Source organism: Meleagris gallopavo, chromosome 2, assembly GCF_000146605.3.
Source record: "Meleagris gallopavo isolate NT-WF06-2002-E0010 breed Aviagen turkey brand Nicholas breeding stock chromosome 2, Turkey_5.1, whole genome shotgun sequence".
Classification (NCBI taxonomy): domain Eukaryota; kingdom Metazoa; phylum Chordata; class Aves; order Galliformes; family Phasianidae; genus Meleagris; species Meleagris gallopavo.
The window spans coordinates 35,787,682-35,810,217 of NC_015012.2; the positions used below are offsets into that span (position 1 = coordinate 35,787,682).

The 22,536-nt window shown below is 36.3% G+C and overlaps 1 long non-coding RNA gene across 1 annotated transcript; it reads right to left on the reverse strand.

Moving 5' to 3' along the window:
- Positions 1-12,470: 12,470 nt before the first annotated feature.
- LOC109366420 lies at positions 12,471-20,868 on the reverse strand. Its single transcript, XR_002112735.2, has 4 exons — positions 20,804-20,868; positions 16,592-16,784; positions 14,667-14,700; positions 12,471-12,959 (listed from the first exon to the last, which is right to left on the reverse strand). It is a non-coding gene; the product is annotated as an uncharacterized LOC109366420 (long non-coding RNA).
- Between the last annotated feature and the right edge of the window lie 1,668 nt (positions 20,869-22,536).

A 22,536-nucleotide genomic window follows, 5' to 3' on the forward strand; every position in this document is an offset into this window, starting at 1 on the left:
AAATATTTTGCACTCTATTGTAGTAGGATTTAAGCATGAAATCTATATATTTTTAAAATTATTATTTCTGATGAGATCATAGATGTGTGAGCTTAGTTTTGATTTCTTATTTATTACTGAATCTTCCGAATTTCCTAATTCTACATATAATCTTTTCTTGTCATCACTGTTTTGCAAATTATGCAGTGCTATTGATAGGAATTCTGATCTCTGCCTCTGAGGTGCAGGATACTGCCAGCTCTCTTAGGCTACTGCAGAATTTGAATGTGAGCATCCATGACACCTAGAAGAAGTTCATCTGGGTGACAATGTTCTAACACAGTTTTCCTATGCTTTTCTAAATTGGCTGGATGCCAATTAGTGAAACTAGAACTTTGGAAAAAATGATGGGAAGGCATTCTGGAAATATCAGAATTCCCAACTGTGTAGCTGTGGCATTCCTGACTGCTCATACAACAGGTAACTATACTATAGCAGTGCTTGGAAATGATTGAAAATCTAATTTCACAATTATAACATATGAAAATTAACAACTTGAACTATCCACTTGGAATTAATTGGTTAATTAAATCAGTTATTCAAGAGAACAAAAAAAAATATCTTACTAATTTAGGCTCTGATTAAAACTCTCAAACATTCAAAAAGGAAACTCTGGTGTTTAGAAAGTACATTCCCCTCTTTATTTTCTTGGGGGGAAAAAAAAGTGCATTTTTGATACCACTTTGCTGAATAGCGTGGGACTTGACATGATTAACCTGAACTAAGTGCCTCACTTATACATGTCTAAATCTGATGACTACTTGAAATATTCTGTCTGTTATTAAGTCTGAACTGCACACAGATAATATAAATTAATTGCCTGAAAGCAAATATGCAGTTTTCATATTGGAATATCAATGCACTTCCTTTTCTTGGGCAACTCTTCTAATTTAAATTTTATGTTCTCACTTGAACTTTCCCATTTGCATTTGGGAAAACCAAAATATTTTGGGTGTGAACATATTTTTAACTTGTCAGAAGTTATTTTACATAAACATTGGTGGAATTCATCTCTGTCCTCTTCTTAGTCAAAGAAAACATTATAAAATATTTCCACTAAATATGCAGGTAAGGTAGTTTATGCCTTCAAACTATTCAACAGTATAAACAAAGTATGCAGGTTTGTTTTCAGTAGCTCGAAAGTAATAATGCCTTTCAAAATCAGAATTAGAAAAGCAGAAATAATGCCCTTGTTTTATAGCCATGGTTGACTGGTTTTTCAGAGACATTGATCTCAGGCAACAAATATTTGTTTCCTGTTACAAGCAGCACCAAAAAGAATGTATTTCCTTTAAACTCCTCGATAATAAAGACTATTTTTATTATTAATTTTTGCAGCGTCTGCACTGGAAGAGTAGCATAGAACTAACATTCACATAAAATGAGTCCATAAAATGCACTCAAAACTATCATGCAAATCGAGATACTTGTCTCACTATTTGCTTTTTAGATAGTCATTTTATTCTTTCTGTAATAGCTAGGAATCAGGCAAAATAAAAGAAAGCAAGTTTTTCTACACAAACTGCTGGATGCTTTAGAAAACAACTATTTTAATTATTTATCTAACCTCCATGGCCTCCTTTTTTCCAAGGAAACATCTGAAAACAAGAAGAATGCTACAAACCATTGAACTCTAAGCTCTAGAGTCAGACCTCGGTTTAAATCACTAAGAGAAACTCTGAACTGTGGTTCTGACTCCTCAGCCAGAGCTACTGTTACTGCCTTTGTTAGGTATAATTAGAAATAGAGAGAAAGATATTGCAAGACTTTTTATGCAATACTCAGTACAGCAGAGGGTTGCATCAAATGTATGCCTTATGTATTTGGTGTATTTGTAAAGAGAGAACACATTAAAAATGGTGAAATCTTCCTCCTGTCTTTGTCTGATGATGCATTTCTACCAGTTTGATCAGGTGGAAAGACAAGGGAAATTTCTGGAGGAGCAACCTTGCTGGAGAATACAGCTGTTACATTCAGTCTGCTTGCAGCCAGGCCTGGGAAAGCCTCTTCAGCAGAGGTAAGGACCTTTCTGTCACCACACAGAAACCCAAAGGAAAAAAAAACAAAGGCCTGATGAGCAGCATCACTAATCTAGGTTCACACTGCTTTACAGAACAACACTACACTGTTCCCAGCTCTTTTTTCTAGTAATCCCAGAACTCAAGCAAGAATCATTATCTGAATAAAACTGTAATGCCAACTATGGCGTCGAGACTATGTTATATTTAGGTTTCATAGATGTAGTCAGTGATGCTGAAAACATGTAGAGAGCAAACAATGTATTACTTTTAAAAAGGAGGAAAATTATACAGTATTTAGGTTTTTCTTGGCGATAAAATATTACTTTAAAGAATAGAAAGCAAACATGCTAAGAGAAAAATGACTTTTAGTGTGTATATATTTTAATTTTATTGTGAATATGTTTGGAAATAAGAAAAATAGTTCTTTAAATTAAACCACATTTCATACTTGTCATTATTGTGTGAAATAAACACTTGAAGAAAAAGAAAAGAGAAAGAATGCATAAAAGATAAAGATTTCCTTGCACGTTTCTCAATTGAGCTTACTAAAATCACGTGTTAGAAAAGTTGTGATAGCATAAATGAAGTTTATTTGGGAATAACTGTAACAGGAAGGACAAAGTAGTCACTAGGCAGAAGAAGAAAAACTTCACAGAAAGGAGCTAATCCCAAATGAGCTGTATCCTATATTATTAAGTAGCAGGTAACATTCAGAAAGAGTGATGAAAGACATTCAACAATAATGAAGCAAGTGCTATCCAAAACTACACTTTTTTTGAAAACGGTATTTACAGTTTTTGTTCATTTAACAAATCAGAAAGGAAAGCATATTTCTCTTAAAAAGAAGAGTGGAGTAGAGTTGAAAAACATCACTCAAGATTAGCCTTATGAAAAAATGCATATGGATAAGGAAACTACGTCAAATATTTCACAGGTACCCATTCTGCTTGTTTTGGAGAAAAAAAGGAAAAAAAGCATTTACCTCCTACTAATATGACCGCTTTTCCACATCTTGAAAAACATATGTATATGAAGCACATACCTGCTATGCAAGACATCCTACTCAACCAACTGAAAATTTTGGTAGCATTTATATAGCTATTAGCTTGAAAAGGTGAACAATATTTTCTAATGATCTGAGTTAGAGAGGCACACAGAACAGTCAGAAAGCTATGCAGCAACAGGAGCACCTAGCGAACTGAAGAGAAGCAGAATTAAACTAAAGAGCATAAAGCCAAGCATGCTACCCAGAAAATTTTGGGTGGATCTGCTTTTGCTGATGAAGCAGTAGGCAAAGCACAACTCTTTACAACTAATTGTAATAAAGTCATTAATATATTTAGTATAGCCAGTGCATATGTTGCTTTTGAGGGCATACATTGAAACAATGGTTCTGGGGACAAATTTGTTTAAACTTGGCTTTCACCCAAGCTGAGATTTCAGTGTCTCAGTGTTCTGGCAAACTCTGCAGGCTCATCCGTGGCACCAATTTCAAGGTCCTAGACCCTTTAACATATTCTCAGAGATATTAATACAGTAATATTACATACTATTGTCAGCCAGCTAAGTTTATCTGAATTCCAAACATGTTATTGTCTTTAAGCATAGTGATTTAAGTTGAGACAAACAGGACTAAATCATTCATTTTCTTGACACAGTTGTACTGTGTGATTACTTGGGGGGGCAGTTTTCTAGACTGTTCCTCCTGGGGCATATCATTGCCCACAGCTTCTGAACAAGTAAAGACTACAGACATTTCCTGCTAATTCCAGCATCCTGCTCCTTGGGAAATAGTGATGCATAGAATAATGGCTACAGGCTTACTGACATTTTTTTTTTTTTTAATTTGTAGTTATTTATTTGCTTTATTTTAACACACATACTGGCAAGTATTTATGCTAGGATTCATTTCCAAGGAGTAAGGGGCTCTACTTATTTATTAGAGAGCAGTTTGATCAAGACTTCTTTCCTCAAGCACTACTGTCATTGTTTCTGAGAAAATGATTCCCATAGTGGTTTTTAGTGTTCCCTGTCAGAAACTGAAGAAAAATTTTCCCATTTTGAGACCTCCTTTCAAGGAATTTCTTTCAGAGTCTCTGTAAGAGACATTATAGCGTGGAACATCACTTGCTTGATCAACTAGTCTTTTATTAGATAGTTTGATGGCAAGGGTCAGTATTTTGTTTCCTCCTTTTTCACTTCTTATTTTATTGGGCTTTGTTTGTTTACTTGTTTTCCACAAGTAAAGATGAAGCAGTTCAACTAGTCAGTGGGCCATTTTGGCCCATTCCAGACAAAGTTTTAAGAGAGGTGACAGAAGACTACAGTAGCAATTGAACAATTGAATAACAAATTGCTTACAGACAATTATTTTCATTAAAATAAGCAAACTAAAACAGTATAAACAAACCTGTATTTTCTCTTTATGAAGGAATATTTATGCAGTGTAAAATGTTCACAACTGACTGTTTTAGGCTTCTGGGTACATGAACAAATTTCTTATACGATACCTGTATTTTTGTACAGTTATTCTTCCCCTCAACTATATTTTTGTTGTTGTTTTTCTTTTTTTCTTTTTAACTCTGATTGTGATAATGAGAACTATAGAAATGCCATCTTTATTGAAAGGCCTTAAAGTATCAGAAAGCAGAGTCCTGTGCTTCTCCTGGAAGCAAAATCTCCTACTGTGAGTTATTTCTGGGAATACTACATATGCTCTACTACTCACATAACATGAATTGTGAAAGACCTGCTGGTAGTTTTACTCTCCCCTCCAGGGCAGAAGTGTTATCATAAAGGGAATGTTAAGATCAGAGACTTTGTTGCACATTGTGACAATCCAGAGAATTTCATTCTGCAACACCTGTAAGTTCCAAAAACTAGAGAACAGATTTAGGGAAACTTAGACTTAAAGATTAAGATTTTTAAGAAAAATAGATTGCCACATTTTCTAATAAAAGGGAAGCAACAAGTCTAATTTAAAGAAGAAAACAAGCTTCTACTTCCAATCATTCGCTGAATAAAAGCCTGGGGAGTAGGACTTCCCACTGTTGGAACAATTTTCATATTCTATAAGTAATGTGTGTGGTGCAATGGGAGAATCGCGGAAAAAATGTGCCTCTCAAATATCACCTTTCCCAAGACATTAAAACATGTTTTTCTTTCCTCTGAGCTCTATAGGAAAGCCCAGGAGCTACAATAGACAGCATCTGGAGCCTCCTGCATGCATGAGCCTCAATTGTGAAAGAATCACAGTTGACTGACAACAGTTTTTGCTATCAATATCCTGCTGAGCTATTAGCTCACAGTTTATACTGCTGTTTATATCTCCTGACAGCTGTGAGCTGTGCTATGTGAGCAGTTACTGCAAGGTTTTACCTGCAGTTGTATAAGTTGCAGTAAATAAAATCTCAATTTGCAGTTGCATTTATTTTCAGCATCATGGACTCCCCAGTAAACAGGAAACTATTCTAAATGTGCAGGATGCCAATGAGGTTTAAAATTGGCTGAATTAAGTGATTCTTCTGCTTCCCTACCAATAGGACTTTTTCACCATAAAATGAGCAGTCCTTCTAAGCTCATGGATTAAAAAAAAACACTATTTTAAATACACTGCAGAAATGAAAAAGCATCCTACCAGCTCTTCTCTTTGATAATATCCTGTAGCAAACATAACACAGGTATTCACACTTACAAAAGATGCCTTCTACTGCCTGAATTAATCTCAGTTCCATAGATCCAGTATACCCATATAATAATAATAAGAAATATATTATTGCTGTAAAACATTTTTATTTCAGCTTGCTATAATCTACTGACATCTCAGAAGGACTAATTTACATAACCCTGCCTTCTCTTGAAGATAAATGGAGATTGATTTTATACATGAGAAAACAGACAGCATTAAGAGCTTCATACATCCATTACTCTTAAGCAATACTGTTTGTTTTTGTTTTTTTTCCTGCAAACCACACTGAAAGAAATTAGCTCAACTTTATATGAATTAGCTGGAGTGCCTCAGCAACTTTTCTGCTGTAGCTCACCATTAGAGTTTGTGAATAATGTTTTGTTATTTTATCTTAGTAACGATGAAAACTGATATAGGAATGGTTGTCCCATTTCATTAGACATGGACAATTCGGTTATTTTTGCCAAAAACACAACTATCACTGTTAGCCTTTGTGGCTGGATGGATTTAAAGGATACACTGTTGTGCTCTCAACTATGTAAGGAAAATATTTGTACAATCATGATCCATGCGGAGTTGAGATTCAAATCACAATTCATGTTTGTCTACAATAGCAAACTAAAATGTGTGCTTTTAGCTACCTGGTCTTGATCTGAAATCTAAACGAGATGTTCCTCTTCTTCCCAGCCTCATGTACGGTTTACAAAATTTAGCCAGATAGTGCCACATATTTGTATCCAGTATACAGCAGCTTCCTATTATAAGTAGAACAGGTGCTGTACGTTTTAACATCTTGATTCTAATGGATCTACATGCCATACAAATTACTTGTGAATGAGGGAACCTGAAAGTCTGTGAGACATAATGAGAGCTTGAGGAGTAGTTTGTGCATTGTCATCACTAATTTTAGGAGAGTTACTGCACATTTAAAAGAATCATGTTCAAGCTTCAGTCAATTTGGGCTATTTTGGCCTGAATATAGTATGGGAATTAGTAATGCTATATGTTAGGCCCAAGTAAACTGACAAGAGATGAGGGATTGGTGGGGGGTGTCATGGCAGCCATGGTACTGGCTCTTGCAGAGCCCTCCAGCTGCTGCATGGCACCAGATTTTCCCTATAGCAGCACTGTCTGCTGCCAGTTGCAGGATGTCACCTCAACAGGCTAGGCTTGTCCACTTTCTATGAGAGCGTCATAGGTTAACCCAGGGAGGGCAGCTAAGCTCCACATGGCCATCTGCTTTTCCCCAGTTCAGCAGGACAGGGGAGAGGGTCAGAAGGGTAAAAGTGAGAAAACATGAGATGAGGTAAAGATAGTTTTGTAGGTAAAGCAAAAGCTATGTTGTAAGGAAAGCAAAAACAAGGAATTCATTAACTGCTTCCCATCGATGGCAGATGTTCATTTTTTTCCAGGAAAACAGGGCTTATTACCATAATGTTTCCTTGGGAAGGCAAACACCATAACTCTAAACATCCCCTCTCCTTATTTAACCTCAGCTGTTATTGCTGGATACACCACCAGCCATACTGTGTGAAATATCCCTTCAGCCAGTTGGGGTCAGTTGCCCAATGTCCCCTTCACAGATCTTTGTGTACCCCCATCTCCTCACTAGCAATGCAGCATAAGAACCAGGAAAGACCTTGACTTGGCACAAGCACTGCTCAATAACAAATAAACAGTGGTGTGTTATCGGCACTGTTTTCATCACAAATCCAGAGGACTACAGCATTTGAGTGCAGAGAAGAAAACTAACTCTCCCAGTCAAAACCTGTACAAAGAAGTAATCCTCAGCCCCTCTGAGTTCTCTCCTCAAATTATCTGAGATGGAAGAAAAAGCATTAAAGAAAAAAAAAAAAAAGAAAATTAGTCTCATGGTTCATCCCCTATGCACATTCTCAAGTCCTGCACAGCCAGTTCAGCACCATGTCATTCAGCTTGAACAGGCAGATGCACAGCATCAGAGCCGACAAGAGCACTGTATCCAGAGGTTAGAGCTCTGTGACTGCATTACTGCATAGAACGTCTTTCTTTTCACCCCTAAATGGATTCACAAACATTCACTGCTTTGCAAGGCAAAATATACACCTAGCACATAGAAATACCCTGCATTTCTCAAGGCTTTCCACATTGAATACACTATTTTCTTTTTTCTTTGTGAAATTACATTTACAGAGCTGTACTTTGTTCATTCAGCTCTCTGGAGAATGCCATAAAAGAGTGAAAGAACCAAATTAATATTGTAAGACTCTTTGGTGGTGAATTCACAAAACTGCCTGAAAGAATTTGATTGGTGATTAAATTAAATTGGACTGACTTCCAGTAAGCTTTCAACAAAATAAACTTGACCAGGAGAAGGTGGGAGTGACCTATGCAAATTCACAAATATTGGCTTGGCTTGTAAAAAGAACAGTTCCATTTCACTTGTTTATGGTCTCTGATAGGAAATGGTGCAATGGCCTAGGACATTTTGCCTCTATTTGGACACTTTGAAATAAATAAAAAGGCCTTCTATATTATTCCACAAGAAAATGTCCTTACCTTAAATGATGCAGGCTTGCACTTACTGCAATTGGAATACCATTGTTAGAATGACAGTCTTACATTATAATATCTGTTTTATCTAGAGGTTGTCTCTATTGTCTGAAGCATTATAAATAAATCCTTTATTCATCTGGTAACCATCAAAAACTAGCTACTAGCTTTCTGTGGCACAGTCATTAAAGTCAGTCCTGTTTCTAAAGATGAAGTGTTACTTAGTCCTGCATTAAATATTGATATATCTACAGTCAATTCTCACAGTTGCCTTTTAGTCAAATATACTGAGCATATCTTTAATAGGCAGGAAATGACAAGTTTGAAGTCTATCATCATTCACTTTGGAATTAATAGCTGAGATTAAACTTCATAAACTGAAATGGCTACAAGGCTACAATGGTGAGTCTTAAATTTTAATTAAGAATGTCAAATATTCAACAGTAAATGTTTTTTTTTTCTTGTTAGCAGTTGCCAAAAATCTGTTGCTCTCTTCCAAAACTGTGAAATTACAGCTCTTTAATAAAATACTCATTTTCATTTATCAAATATTGAATCACCTCTTGAATGCTCTACATATAAGCGTATTAAACTTAAAATAACTGGCTTTACCAATGGAGCCAAAAAACTAAATCAGTGAAGTGCTTATGATAGGATAACATTGCTCTGTCTCCTTGAAAATCTCATATTCAAGATTTCTGCAGGAATAACCACTGAGCAGTAGAACTGTTGTGTCTTGCCAATAAATTTGATATTGCAAAGTTGTTTCTATTCTCACTCTGCAGTTGAATTAACAGACCAGAGTGTAGTGAAGCAGAGAGAAAAAACATTTTCTTGATAGGGCTCACAAGTGACACATTTCCTCAGTCCTCGAAATTACCTGTCAAATGAAAGAGCAAGTCTGAAAACTGCGGTAATTATCTAAACTATTAACTCTAACAAAGATTTACATGCCTTTCCTACTGTGCTAAACAAGAGCAGTTTCAAGTCATTAAACTTAAAGCCTTCCTAGAGATGCAGTTAACAATGTCCCAGAACAAGACAGCTAGTAACAAACCACTCTAATAAAAATTTCAATCAGAGGCCTAAGGTTGACTTCAAACTATTTCTCCGTGCATAGACTGAACTATGCTGTTCAAGCTCTTTAAAGTCCATCTCTCCACAGACATCAGATTGAATTAATGATTTCTCAGATTTGATATCAGCTTTTTTTCCATGGGAAAAAAAAAAAGTGTTATCATTAATGCATTTTAAAACTCTGGGTAACAAAACAGATTAAAAATAACTGACTAAAGAAATTTAGTGTTAGATACGGAATTAATAGCAAATAACATTTTTCTGATAACAGAACTGACAGTTATTATACCTTCTGCCTTTGAGTGTGCATGCACTAAGTACTTCAAAAATAAGTTTTGAAATGTCATTCCCTTCCAATAGCTACAGCACAAATACAGTTATTGTTTCTATATCTTTTTTGTGGTTGCATCTGGAATTGTAGAGCAGAACCATTTCTGCAGAGAAGTTTATTTGCAATGCAAAGCTGGATTTTGTGCAACTTCGAAGCTTTCTCAGACCTCAATTCTTCATCAGTAGTCTTTCTTTAATATCATTTGGGGTTTTTGTTTTTCGTTTGTTTTTGTTTTTACTTGTTTTTTAAGCACCAAGTGAGTTACTTATCTTCTGCAATAGAGCCATAACCTCGTAGATTGGTAGGAGTACTTAAGAGCACAGAAAACATTTTCCAGTCAGTAAGAGCAAGGATCTAAGCAAGAAAATAATTGCTTACTCAGTCTGGGAATTTAAGTTATGTAGGTGATATCTCATTAAAATGAGAACATGGAGATACAGTATTCATGAAGAATTATTCATGTAAGTTTGAAGTATCTTCAGTAAAGTAAATCTAGGAAAAATTTACCAGTAAATGCTCTAAAAATAGTTACTGTACATTTTGCAATCAATTTCAGCATAAACTTTATTACTCTATTCAAAACAAATATGGGAGCAACTTTCTTGTTAGTTTATGATTGTAAAACAGTATTATTAATCTACCTGTATTAACCACGGATTTACAGCCAGGGTCATTTCATTAACAGAATGCCAAGAAAAACAGATATCTTCATGAAAGCAATGCTGAAGCTGACTGCTTGCACCAAGATATAGATTTAAATTTTGAATTACAATTTAATTAGCCTTTCTCTGATGCCAAAAATAACAAATATGCCTGATGAAAATTAATGATGATATATTAAGTAAGTGAAGGTTATCTAATTGCAACTTCATTTTAAACAATGCCTAAATTGCCTAATCAAAAATTTTATGCCTCTTGCCTAAATAGCAATCGCTTATGAATTGCTGCTTTGCCACTCTGATTGCCCTTCTTAAAGTACAGTAAATTACTGAAGCTTGGAATGCACTGAGCTCCCAGCTTATATAGCTTCTACTATTATTGGAACACAAGAAAATTATTTGCTATGAAAAATATTGAAGTGTTTTGCAAACCATGACATCTCCATCATTATTCAAGCAATGCTACTTTTGTTCTCAAATAAAGGAAATATTTTTCAATTAATGACTTCATGAAAATGTATTAATGCAATCTGCAATGACCTGTTCCATATCAACAAATGCCCTACCTTCTAAACATTATAACTCTCAGGAAAGAAAACCACACCAATACTAATGTAATTTAAAATATAGATTTGAAATTAATGGTAGCAACTGTTATGTTACTATTAATTTCATCAATTTCATACCCACTCAATTGCTTTGTGAGAAATAAGGATTTTATTTTTTTAACATCCAATTCTATATTTCTATTTCATATGGGCATCAAAGGGAAGAAACTCGTCTGCTCATACTGGATACACAGATATCAATAATACACTTCTAATGAGAATCACTGTGACGGATCTGTGATTACTGTATTTTATTTATTTGCCCCCCAAAAATGTTAAATGTCTAGATTAGGTTTAAATGTAGTCACAAAGGACCATCCTCTGAAGTGTAATTGGATGACTTTCTTACTCAAAGACTATGTGGTGTTTGTATTTAACTGTCTGAAAAGTGATTCCTGATCTAACAGACAGCTTTCATCTTTTTTTATTGAAGAAGAGTAACAGGGGAGGATTCAGGCATCTAGATGGATCCAATTCACTGCTAACCTGTAGACCACACTACAGTTACTCACAAATTTCGCAGTAAGATTTTGTTGGAAGCTTATAGACACCCAGCTGACTCAGTCCTCTCAGATCAAATGGAGATAAGACTGGGACTCCTACATATAATTCCTTTCAAAATACTTTCCTGACTCCTACAGGATTAGCAGGAAAAAGAATAGACCTAAAGGTGATACAGATGTTTTGGTTTGTGCTAACCTGAAGATGTGGGACGTATATCAAAATGCCAGTGAAAAAGCAGAGGAAAATCAGATTTCTGTGCTTTTATTCATAACAGTTAAACTCCATCATAAAAAAAAATGACGCTCAAAGTCATGCTTTTACAGAGGAGTGTATGGCACAATTCTCACTGCATTCACACTTTATTTTAGGATTTTAAAATGTGTTTGATTTGGACATCCAAAGCAGCTGTACTCTGCTAGAATGAGAGGCTGCTCGCACTTCATGAAGAGGCATGATTTGGTTGCTGTTGGTTATTTTAAAATAGTGTTCTTCAGCATGAAATGATCTTAAAGATTATTAGAGTTAATTTGAAAGAATTGATGGACATTATTGGTATCCTGTGTTTCTAAAGATATTTCTTTTAAAATCTTGTACTATGTGTATAACTAAGGAATCCACTTGGAAAATATGTAATACTTTTTTGTGTACTAATACAATTAAATACTTAATACTTTTTTTGTGTACTAATACAATTAAATATTAATTAAAATATGCAAGTGCATACTTGGATATAAGTAGGAAATCAAGCTAGTGTTTGCAATAGAAAAGGAGGCTGATAAATTTAAACTGTTGAGTATTGCTGGTGGGAATGTATGAATTTACCTGTTAATATCTAATATGAAGGCTAATGAGGATCAGTTGAAGTCTGTCAATGCAGAAAAATGTGCATGCAGAATTTATGGAAATTCAACTTCTAAAACCTTACCAGTACTTCAAGTTTTGTGAGATTAGAATTTTCTCCCGACTCGAAACTTAGAAAGCAACATAGAATAATAAAAACCACTTTCTGGCTGTCACACAGCACGTATCTAAAGTGGCTTTGGAAAAAGAAATTGAGATTCAGAGAACTAAAGTGACTCGAGATAGCACTTTAATGGCACCCCATGGATATGAGTTACATTGCCTGAATCCCAAGCCCCTGTCTGCTATCTGGAAGAAGCTGATCTGCACAATATATAGGCAGTAAGCACTACATTCTCACATTCTCAAACAATCTGAGTGGCTTCCTGAGGGTAACAAAGCACTGGAGAAAACCCAGTCATATGACCTGTGAACCTCACAGGGTCTCTAGCATTTCTTAGTGCAACTAAAAGAACCACGCAACTTTGAGTTTCACTTGGAGATTTTAGGTGGGCTGAAACAGAAAGAAGGTTAGAGTATCAACATGATTGGATTTGTGGGTGTTTTTTCCTTTCATTCTGCTTGTTCTTGTCCTCTCCAAGTTGAACACTTCATGCCACATTTTAAATTCTCCAAAGCTTAACCACTGTGTTAATTAGCCTGAAAGAGTGAGAGCACACATTTAATTAGTGTTTGTTGTATTTCTTCTCCCATTTGGTGATTTCCTTTATATTATTCAGAACTAAGGGGTCAGACAATTAACTTGACAGTGCCAAAATAATATCAGTTTATCACTGCTGTACACCCCTCTCTCTCTGCTGGCTACCACCTCATCCTAACCTTTTTCAACCTCTTACAGAATATGGATTACATTGCTGGCAGTGCCAACGTTTGTCACTGCTTCTGCTTCTAGCGTTCATTTTCTGTACCAGACAGAGGCAATCTACTTCTTATTTAGCTCAAGTGTTTGTATGTGAAGCCTGCTGTCTGGAACATGTAACGTGCATGAGCACATATACTGTCTTCACATATTTAGTTACATAAAAGAACAGTAAAAAACAATTAAAATTATGTATGTGAAACACAGATCCCAAGCACGATAATAAGCATACAAAAACAATATGGCTGTAAAAGTCAACTCCACCTCAAAATGCCTATGAGTCATGACCAAATCTATTGCTTTGAAAGTTTACAAAAAGAGTAGCAATAAAGACATAATAAGCATATGGGTGATTTTATGTTGTTTCGTTGTTTTGTTGTCTTGTTTGCATTCAACTTTGGAACTGCCAATTAAAAAAAATTTAAAAAGCAACAAAAACTACCACACATACATAGTGGCTTAGTTACTTACATACTAGAGTCTTACATATTCCATGAGCACCTTACAGAACCAGGATGTGACTGTTCTTTATGGAGCACAATCTCTGTGCATAGTGCACAAACAGCTGCTCCCATGACACTTTTGCACAGATTTTCTCATAACACTTTCCTTCAAGCCTATCTAGCTATTGGAAAAACATAGATGCAGCAACTGATGTGAAGAGGAGTTAACGTCAACAGATATTGACCATCATACAGAGGGAATCACAGTTCTTGCTTTAGAAGCTGTTTTGGAAATACTGAAGGAACAAAAAGACTGCCCAAGACATGACTTTGGGGTGAAGACCAGAAGCAATACAACACATGAAAGAGTTCCTTAAGGCTATAATTATATTGCCTTTGGTATTCTATATAGCTAATTTATTGCATCTTACATTATGCCAAGAAGAAGGATCCAGGGTCAGATAGCTCCTAAGACACCTAGGTTAAACTTGCTCTTTAATTTGATTTCTAGGATTTAAGACCCACCTATGAAAATCTAACAGAAACTACCTGTGGAAAATAAACAGGTTTCCACCATTTTTCTATACCATTTATACTTTCTAGTGTAATGCTACAAGGCAAGCATTTCTGAAATAAACAACCAATGAAGTCCTCTGGTACTAAAAATAAAAATCAATAATTTACATAGCATACAATTTACATAGCACCTTCTGGGAAATGCTGTGTCTGTATATTGTTTCCTCTGTGTTTGCAGTTACATTGTTTATTTTTCAGGTTAGCTATTATTATATAGCTGATTAATTTGCTTGTTTTCATGCAAGATAAGAAATAATAAATTGTAAACAACAAAAAATAAGTACAAAAGGTACAGCAGCTGATATCAATTTGCAACACATTCCATACACCACTATCAGGAATAGTAAACTTTGGAGATATGAAACAAGATTTGCATCTCTTGCAGGCATGATCGTATACACACGTACTGCAGAATTATTTATCTGTTATCAGAATTAAATGAACCCATAGAGTAAAACATATAATCACCTGATTGGAGGAATTCATGCACGATTCAGATGATCTAAAAAGAAATCATAGTGCAGTCAAGCCATTTAGACTCTCAGTCTTTATTTACACGATAGTTTTACAGTGCCCCATCAGCCAAACACAATGGGTCTCCCCAGAGTAAGTAGGGCACGCATGAACATTCAGCCCTTCAAGAAGGTACAGTAAAGGTGTCAGATGAAAAACAAGTTCTCTCCTGGAAATTATACCCTTGGCAGATGGCAAGGCAACCACATCAACACACACATCACTAGATCACACTGCTCTCCAGTGATTTCAGTGTTATTATTTTCTAACTTTTAGCACTGAGGTGAGAAAACGTTACTCAAGCAACGAGTGAGAGGATATTGTTTGCCACTGAAACACCTGGACATATATCAGATATAGTCTACCCAAAAGTAAAGTAATGCAAACTGCAAGAAAAGCACATTGGTGAAGGAAACTGCCAGCTATGCTATGTGTTCTTTATCACATCCTTTCTGGAGCCCTCCACTGACACTTGCTACTTTGCTCAGCAAGTCCCTGGAGAAGAAGGGTTGAGGGAGAGAGGAAAACGAGGAAATGAGATTAGGAGTGGGAAAATGGCAACAAGAACTTTAATTTCCTTTTTCTAATGAGGGAAGTGAAGAGTTTGGGACATATTTCACACCAATCAAGGCCAAAGATGAAGTGATCATTAATTTTAATAAGAACATAACTTATTTGGTTTGGTTTTATTGTTTCTTATTTCCTAACTTCATTGTGTCTGCCTAGAATTTTTGGGTTTAGTTTCAGATGTTGATAATAGCTTCCACGCTATTAATTTAGTATAGAGAAATATCTTTCAATCCTGCATTCTTTTAAGATTTAAGCTGTCTGTGCATAACCTGAAAGCAAAATCCACTCTCAGAGGCCAAAATATAGTATATCAGAATGACAAATTCCTTCTGTTTTCAAACTGCATAATTAAGCTCAAAAAAAAAAAAACACATTTGAAGAGTAACTTCAGATAAGTATATCAATTGCTACCTTCCTTTAGCTCTTAGCTACAGGAACAGCTCAGGGACTAATCATAATGGATTTCTGCTTATTCTCTATTCAGAGGGGTAAACATTCGGATTTACTAGATCATATCTTGAAAGATGAACGAAGTCAATACTGTAGGAAAAAAACAAACTAGATGAACAAATTAAAACTGGTTGAAGGGTGGAACCGAGGAGTTTTTCTGACAGCCAGACAAACAAAAAAATGTTCATTTATTTCACTGTTAATATAAATGCAGGCTTGACTTCAGCCATTTAGGTATTTTTCTTAGAGGCAGATGGATAGACAGCTAGAGGGACAGATAGAGAAAAGGACATACAGAAAGGTGAAAGGTATTTTGATGTGGCTGTTGGGAATCAGAAGTGTAATTAGACAAGCTGTTTTGAAGGATCTGCTTGATTTACCCAGCTCAAGTGCCTCGCCTTATTCTGTTTTGTTTGGTTGATTGTTTTGTACTAATGGCATGAACAAAGGCTTATCTACACTTTTTAGCTTCAATTCTGAGAGAAATCAGCTTTAAGCAAGTCTACTCTTGCTTTCATCTATATGCATACTTACAGACCAGATTTGAATGAGTCATCTCTAAATCCAGTGACCAATTCAACAAAACTTTAAAAACTGTTATGAAAATAGGTGAACACATGGAGATAGAGACACTACTAGTACTCTAACAAAAAGGCTGTCTTCACCTCACACTTACTAGACATCAAACACTGCTCTGTGCCTCAGGGCATAGGACCGTGGCAAGACAGGCTTCTGTTATTTCAAGGCTTATAGAGTTATTTTCTTCACTATTATGCAGGAACATTGGGTTTGAAATGAAAAATTCAATCCTGAGTCTTCCCAAGATGGCACAAGTTAAACTAATGAACAGTTCAACTTACTTTCATCATTCATTCCTTATGTATAAACCACTGGTGACACAGCCAAAGAACCTCTGAATGCCAGACAATGAAAACCCCTTCATGCAGCAAAAAAAAAAAAAAACCTACTCATAGCTGTGTCCTGAGTGCTGACTGGTTTTGACATTTCTTCTGACAAGCACTCCGGTTTTGCAATAGATGGCTTACTTTGTGCCTTGGAAAAAAGAAAAAGCATAGGATTATTAGAATACAGCTTGTCTTTATTAATTTTAATATTCTAGTGGTCAAATTTTCATTAGGATTTTCATGTGTTCATCTGATATAATATGTACAGCATACAGAGAGTAAATCTGAAAGAGGATGTAACAAATATTACTGAATAGCAGATTTACTTAAAGATTTGCCTTTTAGTAACATTAATTTCTCTCATATACAGGGAAAGGAGACAGTCAGCTAGGGTCTTTTGCTTATTTAGGCTTTGTTCAGCAATCTCTAACTTCAGTGTATTTCCTTCTTACTTGAGAAGCAAGTTTTCTCACTTTGACTACTAAGGCTTCTTTTGGAAGAAAATCAAAGTACTATCACCAGTGTCATGGGAGAACATGCACGTACAGTGACAGAACAGGTCTGTAAGTAATTCTGTATCTGTTCTCATTGTCACTTACAACATCATTTGTTCGCTTAAACAGGGTCTTAGATTTTTCAAAAACAACAAAGAAAATCTCAGGGATTGATAGAAAACACACGCCCTCCTGCAGCAGCTCTAGTTACACAGTTGAGTGACTGATACTTAATGTGTCCTTTAAGCAAAGAGTAGCAGCCCTTCCAAGGAACAGCAACTGCTGTTCCACTCTCGTGAAGAAAGACAGCAAAGAAGTAAAACAGCCCAAGTTCTGCAATCCAGAAACAAATGAAGCAGAAAAACAAGTCTTCTGCTTGATGAAGATAGGGAATGCTTGCAACTTTGAGTGAGTCACAAGTGGACAGGAGAAAGTAAGGAATAATTCAAATAATACAGAAAATGAAAAAGAAAGACGGAAATCTACCAAACAAAAACAATAAAATATTAGGGACAAGAAGAAAGATTCCCATAAACAGAGTGAGAGACTAGTAAACAACCAATAAATTCAGACAAGACAGCCAACTGTGTCTTCCATTCTGGTCTGACACCTAAAAGCTTTCCAAGAAAGCATTCAGTGTTATATTGTTAAAGAATACAGTAGTTGCTCTAAAAGCTGTCTGTCAGAGAGGAACATTCCTGCACAGGTTGTCATATATGACTGGAGTCTCAGAAAAGCCCTGGAATTTCCATTACTGAGAGTGAAATATATAGAACATTTTGTTTAATTCTTGCAAGATTTGGCATTAGAAAGGAGAGGGTTGAAAACAGGAAGATAGAAAAGCCTGTGTTAACAGCATAACATCTGACTCCTGCTGTTTCTTTAAATCATAATATTTGCTTTAAACTAATTTTCATCTAATTTAAACTTCACAATACTATATCAGTATTAAAGTTGCATAAACTGACTCTCAATAGATCAATTGTATTTATATTAAGTAGTACTACAATCCACAGATGATTTTACTGGGCCACTAAACCACTGAGTTATGAAGTATCGTGCTCAAAGAATAACACGAGCAAAATCGTAGTCAAAATGGAAAGGTATATTGCTGGGAAAAGGAATCCAGGCTTAATTTCCATTTCCTTACCACAAATGCTAGCTAATGTGCTCTACATTCAATTCAGCACTGCAAATATTCTAAATTCATCTCTTCTGAGATTCATCTGTATGGTCATTTGGGACACTGCCAACACAAACAAACAAAGCGTTCTGTTTCGCACTTCAGTCTGATCATTCCACTTGTTTAATAAATTGTACATAAATTAGGATGCTTACTTAATGAAAGATTGATGTGTGTTGTAAACAAGTTTTGCCTCCTTTCAGAAACCTTGCCACCACATATATTTCATTTCGCTTCCTTTCTACTCTAGTAAGCACAGAAAGCTTAGAAATTATATTCATTCAATTATCACATAGCATGACTATATGAAAAATTCTATTACCACTAAAGGATATCACATTTCAGTAGGGCAAGTAAGAAAAAACCATCAGTAAGAAAAAAACAGTACAAGGACAGAAAAAAATGTTAAGACACTGAAGAGACAGAAAGTTCATAAGGGTAGATGGCCCAACCCCTTCATCTAATTCCATATAAATTTATTGTATTTCACATTCTCCCTGAAGCCCATGTAAGGCTTTTTTTTATTTTTCAAACCATACTCAGACTCAATGTTAACAACCTAAGTTTTGAATCATAGAATGGCCCAGGTTTGAAGGGACCTCAAGGATCACAAATCTCCAATCCCCTGCCACAGGCAGGGCAACCAACCTCCACATTTAATACTAGACCAGGCTGCCCAGGGCCCCATCCAACCTGACCTTGAACACCTCCAGGGACAGGGCATCCACAACCTCCCTGGGCAGCCTGTTCCAGCACCTCACCACTCTCTCTGTAAAGAACTTCCCCCTGACATCCAACCTCAATCTTCCCTCCCTCAATTTGAAACCATTTACCCTTGTCCTGCAGTTATCAACCCTTTCAAAGAGTTGATTCCCCTCCTGTTTACTGGCTCCCTTTAGGAACTGGAAGGGTCACCCTGCAGCCTTCTTTTTCTCCAGGCTGAACAAGCCCAGCACCCTCAGCCTATCTTCATAGGGGAAGTGCTCCAGTCCCCTGATCATCTCCGTGACCCTCCTCTGGACCCTCTCCAACAGCTCCCTGTCTTTCTTGTACTGGGGACTCCAGACCTGGACACAGAACTCCAGATGGGCACCATGAGGGCAGAGTAGAGAGGGACAATCAACTCCCTGCCCCTGCAGACCACCCCTCTTCTGATGGAGCCCAGGAAACCATTTGCTTTTAAGCTGCAAGAGCACACTGCTAGCTCATACTAAGTTTTTCCGTCCATCAGGAGCCCCAGGTCCTTCTCTGCAGGGCTAACTCTGTAGAAATTAATATGGTTCCCCTACAAACAAACACACAATGAGATGCTGACAGGTAATTTTATCCACTGTCTTCAGAAAACAAGTGACAAGTTAACATGTCAGTGAATATTTGTGTCTTGTCTTATTACAATCTACTAAATATAAGAGATGCTGTGACTGCCACAGCAAACATATCGAACTTGAACTGTCATAGCTTCTGCTTTTAAGCAGCAGGAAGCCTTTCAACACAGGCAGCAGATAAGAAAGACCCTTCCAGAATTCAAACAGCTGCTCCTTCTGGAACTGAGGACCAGACAAAATCTGTAGTGCTTGCAAGACTATGTTCTGCTGATTCACTACATTCCCAACTTAAAACTTCCATCAACTTACAAAACTTTACTCAAATTCAGTCTTTGCAGATATAGAAACTTTTTGTATGTTCTGACAGAAAAAAAGAATTGAATGTGTCTCAAAATCTTCTGCAGCTGAAAAGTATTTAAGATATTCTCTTTGTGCCTTGGACCTTAGCACTTCATAGCTTTTGAATCTTGAGTCTCCTCTTCCTGATTCTGAGCACAGTTTCACATTAGTAGAAACAGCTTCTTTACAGACCCCAGGGTAGGCTGCATTACTCATCTGAGCATCGAGTTAAAAACTAACACAGCTGGACATTAATGTATTTCACGGTTGCTCTATGCTTCTAGCCCATTCTGGGCCACTGTGAATATATTCTCAACTTTTCTACATACAGTAGAGCTTAATACTAAAATAGACCATAATAGCCATAATAGTCCCTGAAGTTATATGCGATTTACTGCCAGAAAAAAAAACACAGAAGACGGTAAGCAGCGGATCACTCCTGCTACAAGAAAATCCTATCTGTTATTGTAACAGTGTATAGTCCCTAAGCACTGCTAAAGATGTAACCTTAGAGTCACTAGATAACTCAGGCTAGGAGAAATATTCAAGAAAACAATAGTTCAACCCATCAAAAGTACAGCTGGCTCTATAGACAGATCAGGCTGCCCAGAAACTTATCTGACCAGGTCTTACATTTACACAGCCTTATTAGGCAGACTCTGCCGTTGCCTGGTTCTATCCAAGCTGAAAATCTCCTCTGAAAATTTAACAGTAGTGCAGGTGTAACAGCAGAGATCAGCACAATAGGAAGATGCTACAAAAATCTAACAACAAAAGAACCAGCACAATGGGAAGATATTAAAAAGGAAAAAAGAGAAAAGCTCACCAGTCTCTGAGAGTCAAGGCTTGCAGAAATAACTCCACAGAGAAGACATCTCCAACCAGAGAGCCTTTGCTAGTGGCAGTCAGCCCTTAAATGAGGTCTAAGAGAGTTACAGCCGGGCTCCATCCTTCCAGTCACACAGCTGAATTGCCTTCACCTGTGCTTCCAGGGCTGACCGGGTCCTTTCCCCAGGTGCTCAATCAGTGGTTCAGGCCTGTGACTCAACAGTTCCCATACAGCAGGTAAAAAAGTAGAGATAAGTACACAGGTTCTGTTATATGTTTCAAATGTCGCTGTACCACTCTCCTCATGTATTTTCCATAGTATGCTGCCCTATGGCCACCTCTCCAGTTCAGGGGGTTAATTCCTCTTTATGTCACCCCAGGTACTGGCAGTATCCAAATTCAGCTCTCATAGATGTTTCACTGCTCAACAAGAACAAGAAAGAAGATATTTTACCAAGGGGAAAAAATAAAAATAAAAAATGCAGCTCACTTGGCAAAGATTTTACAGTATATGGATGAGATAAAAGAAGGCACAGCTGGTAACAATTTTGCAATAGAATTTAACATTTGGAAGTATAGCAAATATTGGTAGAAAGATTCATTCAAAACTCAGTTTGGCATCAAATATATGGACTAGATTTGGCTCAGTATACTTGTTTTAAACACAAAATAAGCTCAAAACTTAATTTATTACTCATTAAAACCAATAACAGTAACATGTACTTGTTCCTTGGTTTTGGTAAATCAAATGTGGTAATTTATGGAGCATTCATGTAACATTAATATTCATATTCTGTATTATTACAGAGCAGTACTACTACTTCCATTTTACTTCTGAAAATGAAATAAACATAGAATTTAATCGCGTATATTTTCTTAATTGTAATCTGTGCAGAAAATATTTCTTCCTTAAAGATTTCACACTGTCATATACTTCCAGATACACTGAACACTGCTGAAAGGTGTCTAAAGCATAGTATCTCTGGGTTCTTCTTTTTTCTTTTTTAATTTAACCAGCATTATGATTGTTGGTCACAGGCATGAAGGTGTTATTTTTGCATTACTGAAAATGACTGATTGTAACATATTCCATGACTTGGAGAAAAAAAATAGTGGGGTTGTTTAAAATCTGAGAACAGACCGATGGGAAACATTATCTAGTAAAGAAACTATTACTCCACCAATACAGTAGAGAACATTTACAAACTTTTTAACTTCCCTGGATATATCTATCTAGTTTTCACCTGATTACCTTTTCCACAAGTTACCTAGCTTACATCAGAGCAGGGAGAATTACATTAAGTAAGATTGTCTTGGTTATAACCAATGCAGAAACATTCCCTGCAATACCATATATGGAACATCTCTTTTGGCTATTGGAAACAAATTTTACAAATTGAAGAAATGAGAGTAGTTCCGAGATGATAGAGATCAGCTCTGCATTCAAGGAAGGATTATAGTTATTAAGTAGTAGCAAATAACCTATAGAGCTTCCTACAAAAGCCAAGTGGGGTGGAGGGAGTATCATGAAGAAGGCATCAGCTTGTTCTTTATTGTTTCTAGGTAAGTGGGACTATGTATTTGCCCTCAAAATCTTATTATTCTCAATCTTTCCAGATTGAAAAACAGAGAAAAACATTCTCTTTCTCCCTTCGCACTATGGAGGTCAGTCTACATTTGCTTCCTCCCAAAGGCTTCTTCTGAACCTCCATCATTGCATTTTTCTAGCTA